Source organism: Zosterops lateralis (assembly GCF_965231275.1).
Source record: "Zosterops lateralis genome assembly, chromosome: Z".
Taxonomy (NCBI): domain Eukaryota; kingdom Metazoa; phylum Chordata; class Aves; order Passeriformes; family Zosteropidae; genus Zosterops; species Zosterops lateralis.
Window position 1 is genome coordinate 43,006,439 of NC_139800.1, and position 14,663 is coordinate 43,021,101.

The 14,663-nt window shown below is 35.6% G+C and overlaps 1 protein-coding gene across 1 annotated transcript in view; it reads right to left on the bottom strand.

Annotated features, from left to right (window-relative positions):
* The window catches only part of ROR2 (receptor tyrosine kinase like orphan receptor 2), a 137,480-nt gene extending 125,743 nt beyond the window's left edge, over window positions 1-11,737 (bottom strand). Inside the window, exon 1 of the mRNA XM_083884355.1 lies at window positions 11,704-11,737. The gene's annotated coding sequence lies outside the window, so the exon portion shown is untranslated. The remainder of the gene's footprint in view (window positions 1-11,703) is intronic.
* Between the last annotated feature and the right edge of the window lie 2,926 nt (window positions 11,738-14,663).

Consider the following 14,663-nt stretch of genomic DNA (forward strand, 5'->3'; position numbering starts at 1 on the left):
CTGCATGAAACTGTCATCAGACCAATTCTGCTAAGCAAAATGGAGATTGTACATACACTGGTTTTCTGCCCCAAGATAACCCATCCATCATCACAGAGACAGCTCTGGAAGAAGGAAATACATCTTCATATAGAACTCCGAAATATGTATGACACCAAGGATTAGGAAAGAAGACAATATTAAGCAATGCTTGAAAATTTAGCTCACAAGTATCAGCATCTATGACAAGGGGTTCCTGGGCATCTTACTGCAGAACAGCCAATTCCTCCTCTGAGAGAAGGGGAGCAGGGCTGGAAAATGTAAGGTGAGATTTTGTGTCTCAGTACTGAAATATGGACCTGACAATAAGGTGCCAAAAGGGGCAACAGGTTAGTGAAATGCTTGAGGTAGCAGGAGTCAGTGCCTCCCAGGCCACCTGGACCCACCCAGCTCATTTTCTCTGCCAGGGGAATCAGGCATGTGTGCAGGCACAGACCAAGCCGGCACAGTTGGGCTCCGAGCTGTGGGCAGCCCCCACCCCAGAGCCAGAGACCACTGTCACCCGTTTGAGGAAGGGTGCAATTTGAACTGAAGGTATTGAGGAGCTGCTGTGAGGATATCAACACAAACCCCACCAAACTTGAGAGGGACACCTTCAGCCCTCCCTTCTCTGTTTGCAGTGCAGACAGCTGATGCCACTGCTTGCAGTTATTCCCAGCCAACACTCACAACAAGGGGCAGAACAAAACCCTCCTCTCTTCAGCATTTCCAGTCTACACAACACAGACACCAGAATAACAAAAAGCATGTATAAATCAGAAATAAACAGAACACTGGCTAAAGGAACTTTTAAAAAAGATAAAGGCTAAAGAACAAGCACCCAGGCTATGCAGGGAAATGATGGCCCAAAATTTGAAAAAATATTGTTAAGAATTTCCACCTTCACACAACATGAACAAACTTTTCACACAGTATTTTTCAAACATTATGACAGACAGACCTAAGCTTAATTAGTACTACTCTAAATTATCTTTACAAAATCAAGTACAAATAACTTCAGTTAGTAGACTACAAGCATTAACTTCCATCTTAGGAAAGGTTTAGGAATTTCATATTTCAAAGACATCTCTTACCACTCTCCAATAATTAAAAGTGGAGGCCACTAGAGAGAAGTACAGAGAGCCATCCAGGAGACCTTGGAGTCATGAAATAATTTAACTCTTGAAATGTGTTTAAACAATATTTCAGTGTGAAGAAACAGACATCTTTACTGTGCACTACATTCTTGCCATTCCAACCTGTCCACAGGTTCCCGTTCATGTTCTTTTTCCTGTATATACAGAAAGCCTTCTTTCTGGGAATATACATTGCACAGGGAAGTTTCAGAGCAAGCTACACTTTCAGATGACACGCCTGAAAGTTTGAATTATTGAAAAAATACTATCCTTCAAGACAGGAAAAAAAAAGACCAGGAGAAAGACATAGACCAGATGGTGTGGAAGGCAAATCAAAACAGCACAAGGGTTATTAAATTGCATCCACTTGGAACTATTAACTGGTCAAGAATCAGCAAGACAGGTTTCCAAATGAGCCTGAATACTCAAGGTTAAAATCCAGGGCCTTGCTGCAAAAGATACTTGAAAAATCAATATCAAAACAATGACACTGTAAATACACAAGAAAAAATATTCTGTGTTTAATATATGTGCTTGTCACAGTTACAACAGTATATTGGAACTGAGCAATCTTTCTGATGAGGAAATATGAATACTAACTTTTATGCAGAGTGCAATCCCCTACGAAAAATATTCTTCTTGTACATGGTATGTCACGATACAAGTAAAAGCCATAAAAAATACTTTAAAATTTAAAAAGTATGGGGTTTTTTCCGAAAAAACCTGAAGATACTCTGTATTTCTGGAGTTACATAAATTTTACAAGCTATTTCAAACCTTCAATTTAGAAAATTTTGGCCAAATTTGGCCACTGCATACAATGTAATGCTTCCCAAATTTGCAAAATGCAACAACAATTACAACATCACACATTTAATGAAATGCAAAGAAGTCATTATTCCCTTTTGTTCTTACATTCTGAACTGCACAACTCCACACACTCTCTGCTGATCACAGACAAAGGGGAGAAGAAAAGTCTTCTGAAAAGCTGAGAAGTAGAGCAATAAACCTGAAAACATTTTCAAATTTGTCAGAGAAACAGGGGAGCTAGGAGGGCATTGACCTAAATTGTATCAGGAAAATATAATAACAGCTCAGATTCTGCGATCAAAAAGTGCAGTTATTTAAACAAAAAAGTTCCTGAGGCCAGACATCACTTTTAACAACCCTTTTTCAAAAGTAGGTAAAGTATACAATGCAAATAAAAGAAATCACAATATCAATATCAAAACAATGACACTGTAAATACACAAGAAAAAATAATAATCTATGTTTAATATATGTGCTTGTCACAAATGACCATTGGATGGGCTGTGTATTTGACTTGCTCCTAGCACTCTCAGGATGCCTTCTCTCAGTAAAAATACAGAGATCAACTTGAAGATAAGCAAACTTCCATAAATTAAAGCAGATTTATGGGCAAAATTTCCAGTGACACTTGTTCCAGTGAGATAAAAAGCAAAATCAAGTTCTATCAATAGGTATAGAACAATACACTACAAAACTAAGCCAGAAAAGACATTTAGGCAAATGAAAATTTTCACTTTAGAGAAGACTACACTTAATTTATGTACACTTCTACATATAGAAAAATATACACATCTATTAACATATCTATCAGGATAGTACAAATAAGAGGCACAAGGCAAAATTTTAAAATTTTCTTTCTTTTTAACCAGACTGCCTTCATAAAGAATCCCTAGCCTATTAGTAGTCTAAAATATCCCACCTTTCTGATTTACATTTGGAAAAAAAAAAAGAAAAAAAAAACCAAAAACAAAGCAAAGCAAATAATGAATGACTACAAACTGTAATCAAGCAATCCAAACAGTATAATCCAGCCATCATTTAAATAAAAGTTAATAAAAAGGGAAAAAATCCAACAGGAAGCAATTGCAAAGACATGCAAAAGTGCAAGCCTAAATAATTTCCTGTATTTTGATAAGACACAAGAGGAACGCTGCTCTAATGTTTTAAGGGAAAGCCAGTTTGCTTGAACACAGACTTTCTAATCTAAAACATCTTCAAGACATTGAAACATCATCAGTCAATTCTAAGACAGTCTAAATTCTTTGACAACACCCTCACTGTAGCTTCACTGACTGCAACAAACTCATGCCATTTTATAACACTGGAAGATGAGCATTACACTTTTTGTAGTATTACCTTGTAGCCAACATCAGCCTTTGCATTATACAATCATATAAAAAAGAATAAAGATTGAGAGGAAAAAAAGTAACTGCAGACAAAATGCCCTGGCAATGTTTGGTACTCTAGTGGTCAGCAGTATCTTAAAATACACTTTGTGAAAATTAACTGTTCCACCACTTGCATTAAAGATGTGCATTAAAGACATCCATTAAAGTTTCTCCTCTAAAATAAAATAAAATAAAATAAAAAAAACCCCACCACACTCACAAAAACAACAAAAAACCAAAACCAAAATCAAAACCAAAACCAAAAAAAAAAAATAAAACAGAAACAACAACAACAACAAACCACCACAACTATGAACAAACCCAAAAACCCTATACATAGTTACTGCAAGCAAGCTCTTTATACAGCAGCTGTGTCTGGATGACATTTTCTGATCCCAAAAAAATTCTCCACTATTCAATTTCTTCCTTCAGACCCAATTGCTTTCTCCTATGTCTACAAAAATTTTGGTGTCTTCTAAAGCCTGGAAGCCTGTCCTTCAAAAAAGATTTTAAAAGCTTGGTACTTGAGTGAATGGTGGTGTATAGAATAATTACTAATGAAAATCTAGTAGATAAAGTACTTTATCTTTGTAAAGAAGGAAGCTGGACTTGCCATTAAAATAAAAATACCTTGCCACATTTGCTTTTTTTTCCCATTCCCCAAATTATTTTAAGAAGCTATCACAGGAACTTTCTATTCACTGATATAAATCAGAACTATACTAATTTTCTCTAAAGACATACTAAATGTAAGTCACAATGATTCCATAAGTCAATCATTCAACTCTTCATGCACATTTTCCTATCTTCTAATAAACCCATTATAGAGATAATGTGAGATTCAGTCACTTTAGAATGGCTGTTGGTTTCCATCCAGTTATGAAATGCCTAGCTTTCTTCTATACTTTCTGTTTTAAAGACAGACTTTTATACATCTCTTTATAATTCTGGTTGATAATAACTTATTCATGACACTGTTTGTTCGTAAAATGCTGGTAAGTATTTGCCATTTATGCTGTGTTCTGTTCCCTCCTTTTAACAAGTAATCATTAAGAATGAACCACAGAAATTAGTCAAAGTTATTTAAATGCAGTAGAGTACATCTATACCAGGATATATAAATGCAATAAGAGCTTAAATTTATATTTCATTGGATAAAAACATAAGCAAGCTAGTTACTTGACTTATTGAATCCAAATCAGCAGCAGGAATTCTCTGACAAACAACTTTTATTTTAGTATTTTGATCTTTCATTTTCTCTTCACAGACTTTTGCCAAGGTCTCCATTAAACATCATATTAAAAAAATGCACAATCACAATCAGTCTGGTGCCACATGAGCATGGACACACTGTACAGAAACTCCTGCTTACGCTAAAACTTCTCTGCTCTCAGCACATTTCACACCCCTTCCCTCTTCCTCATTTCACACCCCTTCCCTCTGCCTCATTTTTCTCATAAACAGGACTATCTCTCTCATAAAATTTTAAAATTAAATAGCCTTCATTATTTTGTTTGCCTTGGCAACAGGAGTTTCAGAATGTGTTACTGATTCTACAAAACAAGACACCACCAACAGCTATGACTGTGTCAGTGAAATAAGAATTCCCTGTCCCGTTTCAGATGCTGAACACTAATGGATCCAGAAGTAACACAAAAATGCCTATCTGGCAAGTGAAATGTTTTTCAGGTCAAAGTTTATAAAGGTATATTTTGATCATTTTATTTTTTAAAATCTTTTATTCAGGTAAAAAAAAATAACACTCTATGTTCACAAGAGAATATGGTTTCTTACAGAGTTAAAAACTCATAATTACCTTTATCAAAGAGATATAAATGCTACCTTAATTAATAAAGTTTAAATGTCCATCTAATACAAAATGTAGAGAATACTTCCAGAACAGCACTGTTCCTAATGCAATTTATAATGCCTCTACATTAGAGACAAATGAATGTCTTCATCCTTCTAGAAGATAACTGTTTTAGAAGCAAAATAAAATGGAAAATATGCTTATGAAACCAGATGTTTTAAAGTTCATCCCAGAAGAGAGCTGTTTGGGGAGAAATGGTAGAACAGTCTATGGATTTTTGCACAAACAGTTTTGTGGGATCTTAGGTATGAATGGGTCATGATCCACATTTTTCCTTAACCAAGCAGTCTCATGGAGACATGACAGTCAAGTTTGTCTTTCAATGGAGGTTCACTCATTGTTGTCCAGTTCGACAAAACCTTACACTGTAAGGGGTTTTTTACAGTGTAAACCATCTTAATGTAAAAACACACATTAGTCAGGAAATTAAATCCTCATGAAGACTTACTTTCATTCAGATGTGTAATTATACAAATGAAAACATAAAATAAGAAAGGAGACTAAAGCAACTATTCTATTCTACTCTACACTCTACAAAGGTCTGCCTGTCTAGATGAAGCCAGAAATAGGGACTCCACAGAAATGGCTGTTCATGTAAATTAAATACAAGGAAAATTAAGTTTCCTTAGACTTAAAGAATCCAATCAGAACTATTTCCACAGAGTTGGAGTGGCACTCTAGAGTTAATGAAACATGCCCAATAATTTAGTGATGTAAGTTACTAATTATTCACTTATCATGTAAATGCTAGTCTATATTTACTGGAAAATTCAATACATCACAAATCATGCCTGAGATAAGGTCTGCTGATACACAACTGAGGAGAGAAGGGCTCACTCACACATAATTTTTTTATTAAACATGAGACACAGAAACAAACCATTGCTGTTCAATAGACATAAATGAAACACCAAACAATGTTGTTTTCAAAACTTTTTATGGTGAAGAAGTGGTTCATGCAGAATTCCTTTTAAAAAGATTGTATTTACACTGCATGTCTGGGAAACACATAGAACACAAATACTACTAACGCCTGTGCCTTCACCACTACGGCTGTAAACGTCTTAAACACCAATAACCATACAGGAATCAGGGAAATATCTGCTGATAACAGTGTTACATGGCAGACAAAACAATCCCAAGCAAATATCACAAATACCAGTTTCAAATACTTACAAGGATTTAGCACAGTATTTGATAAGCCCATAAAACAAGTCTTGGGTACCAAAAAAGCAAGCTCAGGAATATGTTCTTAGTCTTTAGCTACGTTTTACAGTCTGCACATGCTATAAAAGTATTAACTTGGTTTCTAAATAAAAAAAAAAATCCCTCCCTTGGATAGCTACTTACAATATTAATTTATATGAAATGCTTTTTCTATAGCAGAGGTCAAATTACTGAAGTTTTGAGCAGTTCCAGACACTCTACATATTTAGGGGGTTACGAAAAGATTAAAATTGTTGCAGTCAACCTTGACATAATTTGAAGTTGAACTGCTCTATTTGCTAGTTAAATAGCATTTTGCCCTGCTCTAGAGACTAAATTCACCTCAGAGCAGAGAATTCTTAACAATTCATAAATATCTTGTTAACAGCTAAACTATGACCTAGATAAGACACTTCATCATGAAACAAAACATTAAATCAACTGAACGTATTTTTGTTAAGGCAGCAAAACAAACTGTAGCCTTTTCTGGAGGGAGGACAACCATAATGGTGAAGAGAATGATGACTAAATGTATAAATGAAAGTACTGGCCTTTTTCTCTTGGGACTCAGGAAAGATCCTTTCCAAATTATGGTTTTAAATTAAAGACATTTGGAGGTCTCAAATCTTGTCCCTTTTGGATATATATCTAAATCCCTAAACCACCACATATTTTGTAAAAACTTGGCAGTCTCTGCACAGAAAAGCCTAGGACTGCCCCAACTGACTCAGAATTACCAAAGAGAGTGGTTTCATCAGTTCAAAGGGAGAAAGAAAGCGAGCAAGGAAAGAAAGGAAACGGAGGAAAATAAAGGAAAGGGGGAAAACAAAGGAGGGGGTGGGGAAGAAAGGAAAGGGGGGAGAAGAAAGAATTAAAAGCATAAGGGGAAGCCAATCCCTACACTAGGAAAAACAGCAAAGAGGGGGAAAAAACCACAAACAGTTTTTGTACTTTAGACATGTACAATAGTAAAGGATGTAATGATTTTCATTATTTCACAACTATGGTTTTGACATGCAGAAAAACAAATCATGTTGTTTGTTTGTTTGTTTTTTCCTAGAGAGTCCAAGCAGAGTCCATTGTTTTTTCTACCCTATTAAGGCTCCTGAAGGGTCAGAACGTGTATATGTTAAAAACTTCCTTGACACCTCTATGCACTTTGAGTGTTTCAAATTCAACATGGTATTTGAAATATGGCCCGGCCATCATAGTAGACCAGTTTCATTTCCCTTCTTTTTCTCAAGTAAAGCTCATGTTATAAATGTATATTACAAAGTTGGCTTTTTGCAAGAGGTGTGCTATATGATTAATAACGTTGTGGTAAGGATATAGGGGTTTTTTTATTATTTCTGCTTTCAGTAAAGAAAATTAGGCATAGTGGTAGTAGTTGATATAGTCTGCTTAAACTGTTTGTTTGGTCAGGATAACATCCAGTGAACATGAAAAGAAGACTCTGCTATTGATATAGCAACTTTCAGCATCTCCCATCTGAAGAAAGCATGGACCAAGGCCCAGGCTGGAGATGATAACGAGGACGCAGCCACAAAAAACGCATGCTCTAAAAAGGCAGACCCAAGGAGGGACCATGCAAAACAATTCCTGGAATATGGAAACTAGTTTATGGAAGAATATTCAACAGACTGATGCAATAGAAAGGGTATTTAAAGAATGTCTCTCATATAGCAGGGGGTGGACTTGGCTGGCCATACTTTGCTTTTGTTCTATCTCCTAATTGTCTTATTTTTTATTAAACCTATTTCTTAAAATTTACCGAGAAAGTGAACCTTATTTTTCACACTTGCTATACAAGCAGGGTGGAAGATACGGCCATTGTTACACTGCATGTCCTGAAGAAGAAAAAGTATTCACAGTGTAAGGCAGGACTTTCCCAGACAGCACTGCAGCCATGGTGGTACTGGAGCAGCTGAAGTTTCCAATTCTCTGCCTCTCCACATTCATGAGCACATTAAACTCCCCTAAACTTGCTGTCACACATTCTTACAAACTTAACCTCATTTTTCCACCCCACAGACATTTATTTTCTTCGTAAACCACATCACAATGCAGACACTCTGCTCAGATGTGTCCATCCACACCAGCCTGTTCCCATACCACTCTTTACCAGCTTTAGTCTTCTATTTCATGTTAATATAAATACAGGTGCTTCTCAAGCAAGGTGACTTACAAAGGAGCATGTTAATTGCTCAGTCATAGAAAATTATCTCTTTGGAGTAGTTTTTCCTACCTGCTGTCCAGGAACTTTATTTCCAGACAGCCACTGTGGATCACTGAAGCACTTTCTATCATTAGTAGGCAACCATCTGTGAATGCCTAAGATCTAAAATGCTATTTAATGGGCAAAGAACTAGTCAGAAAGAAAACAATCAAACAACAGAACACCCAAATGTCAGAAGAAACATGCTATAGAGAAAAATCTTAAATCAAGGAACCGAAAAATAAGACGAAGGAAGAGGATGGAGTGATGGTGAGGAAATGAGGAGAACTCTGTAGAGACAATGACAACTACACCTATTTATTATTACATCAGTTCTACAATTTTAAACTCATAACTTATTTCACATAAATTTTAATACTTAGAAATTAATTTATATCATATGTTTCCAAAGCTAGAGTAAATTAGTTAATTGCCTTGGCCTTGCAGCATGTAACTACTCACTCAACATGGGACTTTGAAGAGTAAAAGAAGTAGGAATACATTACCCAGTGTGAGATTAAAGGGTACAATTTTAATCCATGAAATTGATGGAGGCATGATATCAAGAGTGAGAGAGAGGAAATGTCATTTGCAAAGTTTCCTATGGGCTTTATCTGAACTCAGAAAAAAAAAAAATCATTTTCTGAAAATAGGCAGGTATGAACTCTCTGCCTTTCAAATTAATGAATCCATTACAATATGAAAATGTACCTTACCAGAGCTATTGAAATGAAAGGTACAGAAAGGCAAGTTATTTAAGAAGAAACCACAGAAGCAGATACTTACACATATTACAAGAGTTTCTGCTGCTGGCAGTTTAGCTCCTGAGGACCCTAACATGACATCTACTATCCTCTATGGAATGATAGCCTGAAGGTGCTAGTCAGGAGGGAGCTCTTCCCTATAACATTCTCATAGGTGAAACATGAAATTTTATATAGAGGCAAATGACAGCTCCTTGGAAAACCATTGAAGTTAAGTGTCAGTGGTTAACTGAAACAATGGAGTTTCACAAGTTTCAGTGCTATGGATATCTGTCTTACTGAACTCCACAGGCAACACCAAGCTGTTAGGTGCTGCCAACATCCTGGTCTTAGTACATGGAAGAAATCAAACACCAACAAAAAATGGCAGAGAGAGGGTGCGAATAAAGATGGACAATAGAGTGAAGACAGGCAGAAAGTTTCCTGCTTAAACCATTTCACTGGTACCAAACAGCGACTTGGCAACAATTCTCCGTGCAAGCTCTGGAGTGGATCAGAACTTGAGCAAGGCCATCCTGCCACAAAACATTTAGACTTCAATTTGGGAAATAAAACATCATCCAGTAAATACAGGAAACAATCATCTTCCTTCAGCTGGTCCTGGTACAGCATGAGCTAGAATATACCAGTTTTGGTTAGCACACTTCAAGAGAGATGTTGTTACAGAGAAGAATGAACACATGAGATTCATAAAATATAACGTAAGAGGAATGACTGAGAAAACAGTAATCATGAAGGAGGTGTTGAGAGAGAGTTATCTACAAGGAGACAAGATAATTTTTTGGAAATATTTTTGTAAAAGCTTGAGGAACTACTTCAGAAACCACAAAAATAAAATCAAGTACAATTACAGGAGGTAGAAGAATAAATTGTAACAGGAAATAATGTACTTGGATTGCAAACAAGTGTAAGTAATCACTAAGTCTGCATGCTTGCCTGTGGAAGTCACCAAATCTCTGCTCTTGTCACCTCCAAAGAACAGGCTATGCCAGCTAAAATTGATTCTGTCTTGAAGAAACACTAATCCAACCTCTCAAAATCCTTCTAGATACTTTTTCCCCCAATCATACTGTGGTTACAGAAAACCTTGATCTTCCTAGAAAATATAATGGAGGTAAAGATACTTGAAAAATTTCTACAGAGCCCAATGCCACAGTACTGAGCTTTGATTTTTCTCTATTTCTAGAAATGATAAATCACATGCCGAACTGATTTAGTACAAGTAAAGATGGCATTACAAGCATTTCACTTGTCTGCAGGAAGAAACCTGCATCCAGTTTACTCTTCGGTTTCACACTGAACTAAGACTTTCTAATAATTGCCCCTGTGGACATAGTAAGTGTTCAGTAAATGCAAGATAATGTTTTCCAGGTTTTGTAATTCTGAAAATATGCTATAAATCAACATCTTTGTTTTTGCAGTCCTTTCCTGCATAAACACATCATCCTCAAGTTCCAGAATCAAAGTTGCTCCTGACTTTAAATTTGGCCTTTGGATTACAGACTAGTGTAGCTTATGAAACCTGTCTTTCCTAACTCTGCACATTCTTGTCTTTGACTAGCATGATGCTCTTCAAAACATTTTCTACATGTGATATGTTCTTAAATAAAACACTAGCAAGAATAAGTGCATTTTTGTCAAGAACAGCATATCTAAAAGCTCTCCAGACATAAAATTTCAAAGAACTGTGATTGTTTTTTTCTGTTGCTTTGAAAACAACAGCATCATGAACTTTGTAACAGTTTCTCTACTACCTCTGTTAGAGAAGAGATTTCAGAATCATATTTCTACTCTAACCCAGAGAAAAAAAAGATAAATGTGAGATCAGCTTTAGAAAAGCGGGTCAAATTACTATCTGTAATTTTGGATATAAACATCCAAATTCACTGAGTTTGCAAAACCAAGTCTAAAGAACAGACTCACCCTTTCAAGGTATTTATTAAATGCTGTTTCTGGTCTGGCTGGAAATACTTTTTTAAAAACTATTTGTTGTATTAAATTGTTTCCAGGCAGAGCTATGAAGCACAGTTATTTTTAAAATTGAAACAACAGCAGATATGTTTTTCTCATGTAGGTTTGGTTCAGATCCTATTCAAGCTTGCAATTTTATCTACATACTACCATTTTTCCCTTTGTAAGGTATTCTGGTCTACCATGAAAGGAGTCATGATTAACTGCCACTGTAACTAAAATTTTTAAAACATTTTTTATGTTTAAGCTCAACCTTCAACTACCAAGTTCCTAGGGTATCATAAATTATTTTAATTTCCCACTCCCCAGTAAAGGAAATTCTTACATGAATGCAATCCTTTGGTTTCTCTGCCATAGACTCTTCCCCATTTTTCTTTTCAACTTGCTGAAAGAAATGTTTTGCATCTATTCAAAAGAAGCATGATCTGTGTTTCTGCACAGGAAATTGTAAGATTTAAAGGAGTAATTACAGATAGATGCTACAAGATTCTTGATATTTTCAACTCACAGAATATTCAGAAAGCTTTGATAGATCTTTAGAATTTTCACAAAACTTGGATTCTGACAATTTCCTTGTTTATTGAACTGAAAAAAACTCGATTGTTTTATTAAAACCTTTAATTTCAAAGACCATCTATTCTTACCTAAAATGCAATGAAAAACTCAATGGACTCTTAAAATGCAGCTAAAGCAACAACTGCTGAAGATTCAAGAGTTCTAACACAAAGACAAATGGCTAAGACAGTTTGTGGTGAGAATCTGACAACTAATCAAACACCTGTTTGCAGATTAGACTTTCAAGGTGGGGGAGAATTTTCTTATTTAAACTGTACTGGTTCAGCCTCAGTCTGCACAATCCAAATCTTAGATAGCCATCAATTACAATAATATTGTGGAATTGTCTCTAAAATTTCTAACTCACACAACGATGTTGGTACTTTTGCATATCAAATTTTCTGTCTCCAAGAATAAAGTTCCATGGCAATTTACGCTGCTCTGCCAGGGCTGCCATGTGGTCACCCTCCCAGCATCTATTGTCTCTTCCCCACAACAATGCTGGTGGATCCATGGGACTGGAGGGTAGCCAATTCAGAGAGCCTGGCCAGAACTGAGTTGGATCCTGCAGGGGTAATTTTTGTCCAGCCAGCTCTCTAATATGCAGTTTCCATAGTTTTGTATTACTTGACAAATATACATCAGGGCAGCACATGTCAAGAGGACATTTTATTTTAAAAATGTGCCTCTAGTTGGTCAACAGAATGTGGAAACCAACATATACGTAGAACCAGATCAGAATTGTTACCACCTGAAAAAAAAGGGTACATATGACATTATATTTGGGTTCTCTGTCTTCACTTGCCTATTTATACTTTCAGATTTTTAAGAAGGTATAAATTTTATTATATACAGATACGCTGCTTCAATGTTAGTAACTGTAGTGTTACTATTGGGCTTTTTCAACAACACAGTTCTGCTGCGTCACTTTTCCAAACTAGAAACAAGTACAGCAAAACCATTTGTTAACTTATCTTCCATAACACATGCTCTCTCATTTTAAGCATAAAAAAATCTCAGCATTTTCTTTATATCCTATAACTTCTTCTCAAACTTTAAGGTGATGAATGACACAGAAAATTTTATACTTGTTGGGGCGTCTTAAGCTTTCAAGCAGCTTTATTTTTTGGTTCATACAAGAGATTGACAGAACCTACTTCAAAGTTACTTAGCTGATATAGCCCAAGACTGCCAAGTAACTCCATTTTTCTTTTTTTTTTTTCATTTTCTCATTTTCAGACCTTGCTCTATTCAACAATACTTTTGATACACTCATATGAATAATTTCTTATGCAAATCCATGCAAACTGAATTAATGTTTCTGGAACAGTCCTTCTTGTCTTTTATTCTCCAGAGACATCTTATTCTTATAGAATCAGACCTTTGTTTGTTCTGCTTCCAAAGAGAAAAAGAACAAACAAACAAGGTCTTCATCTGATCTGAGGTGGCAGTGCTGCATTTCAGACCTCCTGGCCCTCAACTCTTTGCCAGCACTGGCTGTCCCAGAGACAATTAGTTTCACCATACCACTCTCACATGGACCTATTGTACCAGTTTCAGATTATTATTTTTTTACTTTTTATTTCTTTACATATATATATATATATATATATATATATATATGAAGAGCTGGGGAGGAGGAAGGAGGTAACTTCTTTTAATGATGCCTTGCCATATGCAAAAGAAAAAGTTCAACAATTACAGCTTGTTAAGAGCCTCAGAAGTGAAAGATTAATGTCTTTCAAATAAAAAGGAGCAATGCTAAGATTTTCCTGTGAAACATGGTTCCAATACCTGAGGTGAGCGTACTTTGAGTTAACCCAATCCTAGGATTTCCCTGGGCTGCTTATCTCTGCCCCTGAACTTTGTTTTTCAAAAAAATCTTTTGTCTCCTTTACAACCAAGTTAAGAGATATGACATCCATCTATTCTGTTGCAGATATGGAAGAAAGCAATCTTCTCCATTTGTGCAGCAGCCTGCCACTCTCACTAGTCTGCCTTTTGTAGAGCTCTGTGATTCCTCTTTTAGAGTTATATACAATAATTTTTTTTGTTTATTCACTTGACTTAGGAGAACGTTTCTGACTAGTAGAAATCAAGTTTATTATTTTCAAACCATAATTTTTATACTTAAGGATACATGAATAAATTTTTCCTGTCTTTGTGGTACATTATCTGTTCTCTATCTACACAATAATTGAATATGTGATTGTATTATTGCTCTGGTAAAAAAATAATTCATCAATAGTTTCATGTATGATTAAACGAGACAGTTGTGTAGAATGTTTTGAAAAGTAAACCTTCAAAATTTTTGAACTCTTACAGAATTTACCTCTTCTTTATACTACCAATCAACTCATTCTTCTTATACCATGGGGGGGACTGTGAACAGCAAGAAAAAAAATATAGAAACTACTTTCACCTTGAAAATACACTTACCAGATGAACTGTTAAATGAACAGCCTAGAGTGGTTATGATGAAGACAAGTGGCAAGGGATGAAGACAAGTAACCTGGAGTTACAGAATTAAATGTTTATGCCATTCATATAAAAGGAAGTCCAAAAAAGGAAATACAAGACAGAAATCTAAGTTCGGTAGAGGTTTCATAGGTATGATAAATCTGAACAGAAATTTCAAATCCAAAAGGTACATTAGATGTGTCTCCTGTGTGATATTGATGGATTGCTCAGGGAAAAAATGGCAAATTGGGGATCCAATCTAATGTCCTG